The 8,760-nt window shown below is 39.0% G+C and overlaps 1 non-coding gene across 1 annotated transcript; it reads left to right on the top strand.

Annotated features, from left to right (window-relative positions):
- Nucleotides 1-3,122: 3,122 nt before the first annotated feature.
- On the top strand, nt 3,123-3,253 carry LOC115029484. Its single transcript, XR_003835058.1, has one exon. It is a non-coding gene; the product is annotated as a small nucleolar RNA SNORA17 (small nucleolar RNA).
- The last annotated feature ends 5,507 nt before the right edge of the window (nt 3,254-8,760 follow it).

The raw sequence follows: 8,760 nt of genomic DNA, 5'->3' as shown, positions 1-8,760 counted from the left end.
TATACCTACACACTCTAGTTTTACAAATTAATTATGAAGGATACATTGGATTTGGGCTGATTGATATGGCCAGAAGGAAAAAAATATTTAAGCGCCATTTCACCTCCTTAAAACATCCAAGCCATTTTAACTCCACTTGGGATCAATTCTGTTGTTCATTGTATTGTGAAAAATTATACTTAAAAAAAAAAAAACTATGAATGAGGAGGAATCCGCTGGTTACTTGGTCTCCGTTTCATTTAAAAAGTATATCTATGATATTAATAGATATTTATTGATGGACATAGGAAACAACCTTTTTTTTTTCTACGTATGAAGTGTACATGAAATAGCGAGGAAAGCAAAGAGAAGTTGCTTTGAGTCACAGGAATGCACATCTTGATCTGTATGATGGTGCAATGTTGGGAAAATACAGATCAGTTTGTTGATAGAGAAGGGAGGTTTCTTTAAGGTTCTGTAGTTTCAGAAGTAAAAAAATCACAGATTCACCAGGTGGAGGAGTAGCTCTGACAGCATAGTCAGAACCCTAGCATCTTTGGACTTGGGAATAGATGTGCCTGGAACACTAAGGTAGATATCGGTACACCTTGTTTTCTTAAAATCTCTCTTGAAACACGGGGCCTGGCAGTTTGGAAGTGACAGTATCCTGGGTTTACCAGACAACAGGGGTTTTTGTTTAAACTCTGCCAGTGAAAGCATTTGTGTGAGCATTGGAGGTGGGTATGCAGAGAAGCCATCATCCTCCGGGGGCAGCTGACATCTGCAGATGGCAAATGTGGCACTGTGCCAGTGGCTTTGGGGGTCCCCTTGTGATGCCAAAGGCAGCATGAATCACTGGTACATGTTTGTTGGCATGCTTCTCTTTCTGTTTCTTCTTCATCTTTTCCTGCAATAATTAGGTAAGATTACAGTTCCCTGTGTTATACCTTTACCACTTGAAATAGGTAGCGTAGTACCTGACTTTTGATGAAATCCTGATACAATGATTGCATGCAGATCTCTCAATTTGGCTGCAAGCAAGACAATTTAAAACTGTGTGATATGAACCCTGGTAATATATTCTCATAAAATATCATGAAATAGGTGTCTAAATAAGATTTATTTGTATCATTGTGTTATAATGAAGGAAGACATCATTGGGCAGGTGTAAGCCTACAATATATTGTGAAAAATAGCTCAATTGGTTCAGCTATTATCAAAACAGAGTGCATTATAATTGGAGCATTCAAATATTCAGCCAGCACATATTTATTGTGTTGGTACTCCAAGATGTCATGCTGCTGAATTTTCTGCCAGTTTAACTTCTTGTGAGCTTGCCAACATAAATGGGTAGAGAAGAACAGGTTTCAGTCTTTAAAAAAAAACATCCCAGAGCCAGCCATGTGTTTATACCCTTGGAAAACATTATTGTAAGTTTATTTCTGTCACACCTGAACTCAATGTCTTCTGTGTTTCAGAAGAGGAAGGAAGCAAAAGTGACAGCCCTTTTCAGCAGGGAGACTGTATTTATTTTTTCTTCTGGTTACATAAACCAAGTTCCTTAACATCCTTTAGTCAAACTGCCTGGGGAAGTGTTGCATTTCTGACAGTGTATCAGTGCACTTTGAATGATGTTGTACAGAAATGATGTTTTAAAAGAATAGAAAGATGCTGTTTCCCAGATAGAAACCAAATGTAGTCATCCCTAACTGATGTAGAGGATTAGGTCCAGACCCTCTGCAGACCAAAATCTAAGAATACTCATCACCATTAGTAACATATTGCAGTATGGCCTGTAATGTATATATCTTCCTTTATACTCTGTCTCAACTATAGTTTACTTGTGCATTACACCAAATGCAATGTGAGGGGTAGGTAGACTGTATTATTTAGGGAATAATGGCAAGACAAAAATGTCAGTGTGTTTGCACATTTTGCATATAAAAATGCATACATATTTCATATGTATATAATGTATATGTATATGATGTATATGTATATGATGTATATGCACATGTTCAGTTAGTTGAACCACTGCTGCAGAACTCATGGACAAACAGACCTATTGTGTCTCAGAATGAGAGAAACTCATTATGAGATTGAAAACATGCTTAAAATAAAATAATTTATAATTAGCATAGCTATTTCTAGTTGAGTTTTTTTTTTAAACGGTGTTTGAAAAGAGACAAGGAAATATTGACAATTCTGACTATCAGGAATAAACTCCAAACTTCTTGGCATAGGAGACAAATCCGCATACCCCCTACCCATACCACATTCACTTGATAGAGCAAAACCTCAGTGCTTCCTTGTATATGGAACTGTGTATTGTTCTCTGTGCTAGTTAGTTTTATGTCTACTTGACACAGGCTAGAATCATCACAGAAGAGGTAGCCTCACTGGGAAAATAACCCCGAAAGATTTGTTGTAGGCAAGCCTGTGGTACATTTTCTCATTTGATGATGAATGTGGGAAGGATCAGCTCACATGGGTGTACCACCCATGGCTGGTGGTCTTGGGTTCTATAAAAAGGCAGACTGTGCAAGGCATACAGAACAAGCCAGTAAGCAGCACTCTTCCATGACCTCTGCACCAGCTCATGCCTCCAGGTTCCTACCTTGCTTGAGTTCCTGTCCTGACTTGCTTTGATGATGAACTGTGATGTGGAAGCACAAAGCAAATAATACTTTCCTCTTCAAGTTACCTTTGGTCACACCAATAGTAACCCTAACTAAAACAGAAATTGGTACCAGGATTTTGGAGTATTACTATGACAAGCCTGACTATGTAGAGTTTGGGAGCACTGTGAAAGGACTTTGGAACTTTGAGCTAGATTAAACTATTGAGTGTTCAAAGCTTGGTGAGCTGATCTGTAAAAATTTAGAAGATAAACAGAGAGGAGAGAAATGCAGACAGTAGAGGCCTGGCTTGTGAAGATACAGAGAGAAGTCTAAGAGTCATTTAAAGACTTCCTCATGACTGCTTCATATTTTGAATTAAGAACTCATGGTTCAGGTCAGCTAGGGCTGAAGAGTCAGCTCTCATTAACAAGAGATTTGCATCACCTAAGTAAAACCTTTATCTTACAGAGACAATTGTTGCTGGCTAGCTGAAGCTGAGAAATTAGTGGTGATTAAGAAGAGACCATGAAGTATTGCAGGTGTGGCTGCGGTATCACACGTGCATCCCTAGGTGGCAGGGAGGAATGAGAGAGGCTATGTCTACACTCAGTGTTCTGACCTAGGAACATCTGAATGATTAGCAACTTAAAATTCCCTGCAAAAAGCAAGCTGAAAAGACCACCAGTCCAGAGCCAGGGGGCTCAGACAGGGAACGAGACAAAAACAACTACTGGATCCTGATAGCTCCTAGAAGTGGACTACAGACTAGATCAGCTCAGATACCTCCCAAGCCCAGATCCAGGGATGTGAATTGGCCCCTCCCAACGTATACCCTGCTGATGAACTGCGCAAGTGCATGAACGGGAGCTTCCTATATTTCCAAAACTACAGGACATCCCTGACACGTGGCAACAGGAGGATATCTGAAAGGAGTCACAGGGAGGCTCCAGTATCAATAGAGTAGCAGAAGCCAGAGCCCTTGTACTTGACCATCAAGTCATTGCAATGAACATTTGCAAGCAAAGAAGTGTGGACTAAAGGGTTTACTCTGGAACCTACTGTGACACACTGCAGTTTCCACAATGAGATCTTTATTTTTTCTCTGTTGTAGGGCAGGAAGGTTGCAAGGGTGCAGGATGAGTATTAGAGTTGGGGAACATGAGTGGAATTGAGATGCATGATATGAAATTCACAAAGAACCAGCAAAATTTTTTAATAAAAGAAGAAGAGCATCATCATCATCATCATCATCATCACCATCATCATCATTGAGGTGAAATCTCCTGGGAAATGTTTCCTCTGAGTCAGCATATGCACTGTATATTCAGAGGTGGCCAAGGCCAAGGTTGTACCTTGCACTAGCAGCTGAACTTGGTAGTGTAAGAATCACCCAGGCTGTACTGGTTTTGAAGACATGAAGGAGTCATGGACATTAGCCGAGGCTTGCCCCTGAGCGGCAGGGCTGGAGTTCATATAGGGAATATGAAAGAGGCTATTGATAAAAGTGTATCTTGGTTGCAGCAAGAGACTCCAGGATTTTAGAGGTGTAAGTACTATGGGACAATCACCAAGGACAGCAGCAGCAGTGGAGTAGGATCAGCCAGAGCCTAGAAAACAAGCTGTGTGTGCTGCAGAGCACAGAGCCAGATACATAACTCAAGCCCTTTGAAGGAGTCCAGGAGATTATGGGTGAATTCCAGGATGGGACATTGGGTTATTTAAACTGCTGGAATTTGGGTTTGCTTTGTTCAGACTGTGCCATGTTTCTTCCTTGCTGAAGTAAAGTATTTAACTTAAATTTCGTTTTATAGGAGTCTGTACTTGAGAAACTTTGAACTTTTAGAGAGACTTCGAATTTAACAAAGACTTTGGGTTTTAAAAGAGACCGAATATTTTAAAGAGATGGAATTTGTAAGTGTTTGAATATTTAAAGACTATAGAACTTTTAAAATCTGGAATTTTTACATGTTAATGTCAATATTAATGTCTGATCTTGGAGATAAAGACAAGAAGGAAAGGCTGTGGCTTCACAGCGATGTGCTTGTGTGTCAATTTGACAAGAGGTCAGTTGTGGTGGCTAGTTTTGTGTCAAACACAAGCTAGAGTCACCCAAGAGGATGGAGACTCAATGGAGAAAATGCTTCTGTAAGACTGGGCTTTAGGCAAGCCTGTGGTTCACTTTCTTGATTGATGATTGATGTGGTAGGATGCATCTCACTGTGAGGAATGGCACCCCTGGGCTGGTGGTCCTGGGATCTATAAGAAAACATGCTGACCAAGCCAGGGGAAGCAAGCCAGTAACCAGCATTCCTCCATGGCTTCTGCATCCATACCAGCCTCCAAGCTCCTGCCCTGTGTGAGTTCCAGTCCTGACTTCCTTTGGTGATGAACAGCAGTGTGGAAGTATAAGCTGAATAAATCCTTTCCTCCCCAACTTGCTTGGTGGTCATGATGTTTGTGCAGGAATAGAAACCCTGACTAAGACAGCAAGTCAATAAGCAGTACTTCTTCATGGCCTCTGCATCAGATCCGGCCTCCAAGTTCCTGCCCTATGGAAAATATAAGCCAAATAAATTATTTTCTTCCCAAGTTGCTTTCAGTCATAGTGTTTCCACATAGAGATGGAAATCCTAACTAAGACATTCTGGAAGACACCGAGCACTTCAATTCCTCCTTGAACAGTACTTGGCTCTGAATTCCATGAATAGTTTAGAGCTATTCTTGCCTGCATGGTGTGTCTCTTCAGCTAGATTTATGTAATAAATTTAGTCAATTGTATTTATCTGTGTATCAATTATACTTAGTATAAGGTGGTAGCTACCAATAAATGTCTGGTAAATAAAATATATGAATGTGTAGGGCAGTTGTTGTTGACTTCTAGAAGCAATATTAGAAGCTCTGTCTTCCAACTTTTATGTTTTATAAAATAAAACCATTGTCTGGTGAAGGTTTGAACTGCTCTGGTTTACAGCAATATGGCTGCAGGGCAAGAACACAAGATTCTCTGCTTTCCACTCAGAAGCCTTTCTGCTGCTTGACTCCTGCCTGACTTGGAAATCAGCATGGAAAGTTTGACTCATTTTCCCAAGGTTTTCTACACAGTACTCCTAACTTCTGTGGTGATGACATTGACACTTTTAGAATAACTGAAGAGAAGCACTTACAACTCCCAGCCATCTAAGACCAACAGTAAATCCCTACATTTTCAGACAGTTCCTTGCCCACTTTGTAGCCTACCTCTTTTGTATAATAGAAGTACCATGTGGCAATTACTTAAAAATACTGTGGAGACCATGTTGGATCCAGGCTCCATATTTGACTTTATTTGACTTTTTTTTTTTAATGAATTACAGAATTTTTTTCTTGTAAATAAATTCTGGAGATAAGTCATTTGTCATAGAAATACATGATAGACTGGTAAATGATAGATAGATAGATAGATAGATAGATAGATAGATAGATAGATAGATAGATAAAGCCAGTATTGTTATATAGGTGATTGAAAGATAGGTAATTTCTTCCCAGAACATGTCTTACTTTTTCTTTATCTTCCTAGTGTTTTTGAAGTTTTTGAAGAGCAGAATTACTAAATTTGGACAAAATCCTACTGACTTATTAATTTTTTTCTTTTTGGTTCACCCTTTCTCTACCCATAAGAAGTTTTTGCTATCTGATGCTCATGAAGATATCTCTGATGTCTTCTGTCAGAATGTTCATTATTTTTATCCTTTACTATTTGGGATTCATCTTAAATTAGCTTTTTGAATATCACAAGCCTAGGAGTGGTGTTAACACTGCACGGACACTAATAGTACTTGTCTATTTCCTCTTAGAAAGAGGTAACATCTTTCTTTCAAATTCATCATATATATGAGTTTGCTTCTGGATTTTCTGCTCTGATTATCATTTTCCCAAGCCTATTCCTTCTTTATTGTTCTGGCTTTCTCATAGATCTTTTGAGTCTCACATTGTGTTCCTTTATTTCAAGATATTGTTACTGTTGCAGATCTTTTCATTTCCATATAAATTTTGGAGCTGGCTTGTAAATTATACCATGCAATTTATGGAGCCTCTAGATCAATTTCAGGGTCACAGGCATCTGAGCAGCATTATTTTCTATTAGAGAATTCTAGATTTTCCTCTCTATTAATTTCAGTTACTTTCATTTCTCTCAGCGATGCTTTGATGCCTTCCTTAGAGATGTCAGGCATCTTGATACACTTTTTTCCTATTACATTTTTAATATAATTATTTTTTTCCTTCAAAAGACAAAACCATACTATTTTATGTCAAGATTGCCAAATTCCAGTTGCAGTTCAATAAACTATAGATCATGTTTATTCGTGTTCAAATATTGGTATGGTATTTTACCATATGGTATTTATTTTATTATTGGTAAGTTATTATGCTATTGTATGATTACAGCATGGTAGTTATTGATCCTTTTAGAACAGCAAACCAAATAGGAAGTAAGTAAGGCAAATCAGACATGTTAAGGAATAAGTGCTACTGTTTGAAAAGCCACCAGTCTTGTGTTAAATTTAGGATGAGCCATGTTATTTAACTCTTGCACAGCCTTATTGACTACATACATCACATGCTGCTTAATTAGGCCCAACATATTATATATACCTGTCAAATGATGTTATTATTGATAATAAAGTCTGAAGTTAGGTAGTTACATCTGCATTTAAAATAACAAGACTATGACACATGCAAGAGGAACCATGGAAGACATTCAGGGGAAAAAGACACCAGGAACTTCCATCCGGGCAGCTAGAACACAGGCTTGAATTTCATCAAGATGGGAAAGAAATCACTATCCTTCCAGCATTTATGCAAACCAGAGGTGCAATTTCTGTCCTAAAGATCTCATCAGTGGTACGTATGTTCTACGCTATCCTGCTTCGCTGTGGCAGCTTTGTGCCATTTTCCACAGGGATCAGTATCTCTCAGGATCCTCAGAGCCATGAAATGGTTACTTCGAAGGGCTGTTTGGGGCAGAGTGTCTACTTCAGTGAGTTAGGGGAACCCTCAGATAAGGATCTCCCAGCACTGCTTCTGGGCAGTTTGCTCCTCTTTCTGGATAAGATAATAGGTTTCCATGACATTCCGAAGAGTTCTTTCTGGAATAAGCCTGTGCATTTTAAAAGTCAGATCATCTTTAGAAGAATGGCATTCCTAATTTTGCTGGGACAATATTGCCAGGACTATTTATTGACTTCTGCAACTCAAGGAAAAGAAACATTTTTTTTTCTCATTACTGAACCCCAAGGAGTGCAACCAAGTTGAAGAAATATTTTCACCTTTTTAAAGCGGGCCTTCAAACCACCTTAGAATTTGTTGTTTTGAAATTTTTGCTCATCAAAACAACTGCTCCTATGTCTATTGTGTGAAGGGATTCCAAAGTGGACAGAGGCTTCGTGTTCTAAGGAAAGCAGTTTGAAAACAATGGCTCAGTCATTTCAAAACAAGAAGAAAGTACAAAGAAAGGATAGAAAGCAGAAAAAACCTTTTAAGGACTGAAGAGACTCCTGCTTGATGTCAGAGAACATTCTTAGAAAGAGGTGGGACAGGAAGAAGAGATGTGAAGGGAAGCAGTTTGTACACGCTGCCAAGAACCCCAAAATCGTTCTTAATGAAGATGAGTATTAGACGAGAACTGAACCACTTAAAGAAAATGTTGAGAACCAAACGAAGCCAATGACTTTTTTCTCCCACTATCTGTGAATCTTATGCAGCAATTTTCCATGATGCTTTTTCAAAAGGCAGTTGCTTTAGGGAGAGAGAAAGAGAAAAAAAAAAAGCCTTTCAAAATGCAAAGCAGACTTGCCTGGTTTTCACTCTGTCATTGTTGAGAAACAGAGTTCTCTAGTAACTGTATTTGAATGGACTCGAAACATTTTTCTGCACATATACTGCATCTACTAAAAGGGAGTTTTTAAGAACGCCAATCAACTTGACATCAGAATGTCACATTATCTCTGGCTGTCAGTTTTGCATTTTTCATTTCCAGTCTGAACTTTTGCCTTAGTCTGTGATTCTACATTCTGAGCTTCTATGAGGGAAGTGATCACTGCACACAAAGACTGGGGCATAGAGGCACAGTGCACCCCATTTCCAGAGACAAGACTGGGGCATACAGGCAAAGTGCGCCTCA

This window comes from Mus caroli, chromosome 15 (assembly GCF_900094665.2).
Source record: "Mus caroli chromosome 15, CAROLI_EIJ_v1.1, whole genome shotgun sequence".
NCBI classification, from domain to species: domain Eukaryota; kingdom Metazoa; phylum Chordata; class Mammalia; order Rodentia; family Muridae; genus Mus; species Mus caroli.
Note: the sequence above shows the minus strand (reverse complement) of the source record. Positions and strands in the feature narration are given on the sequence as shown.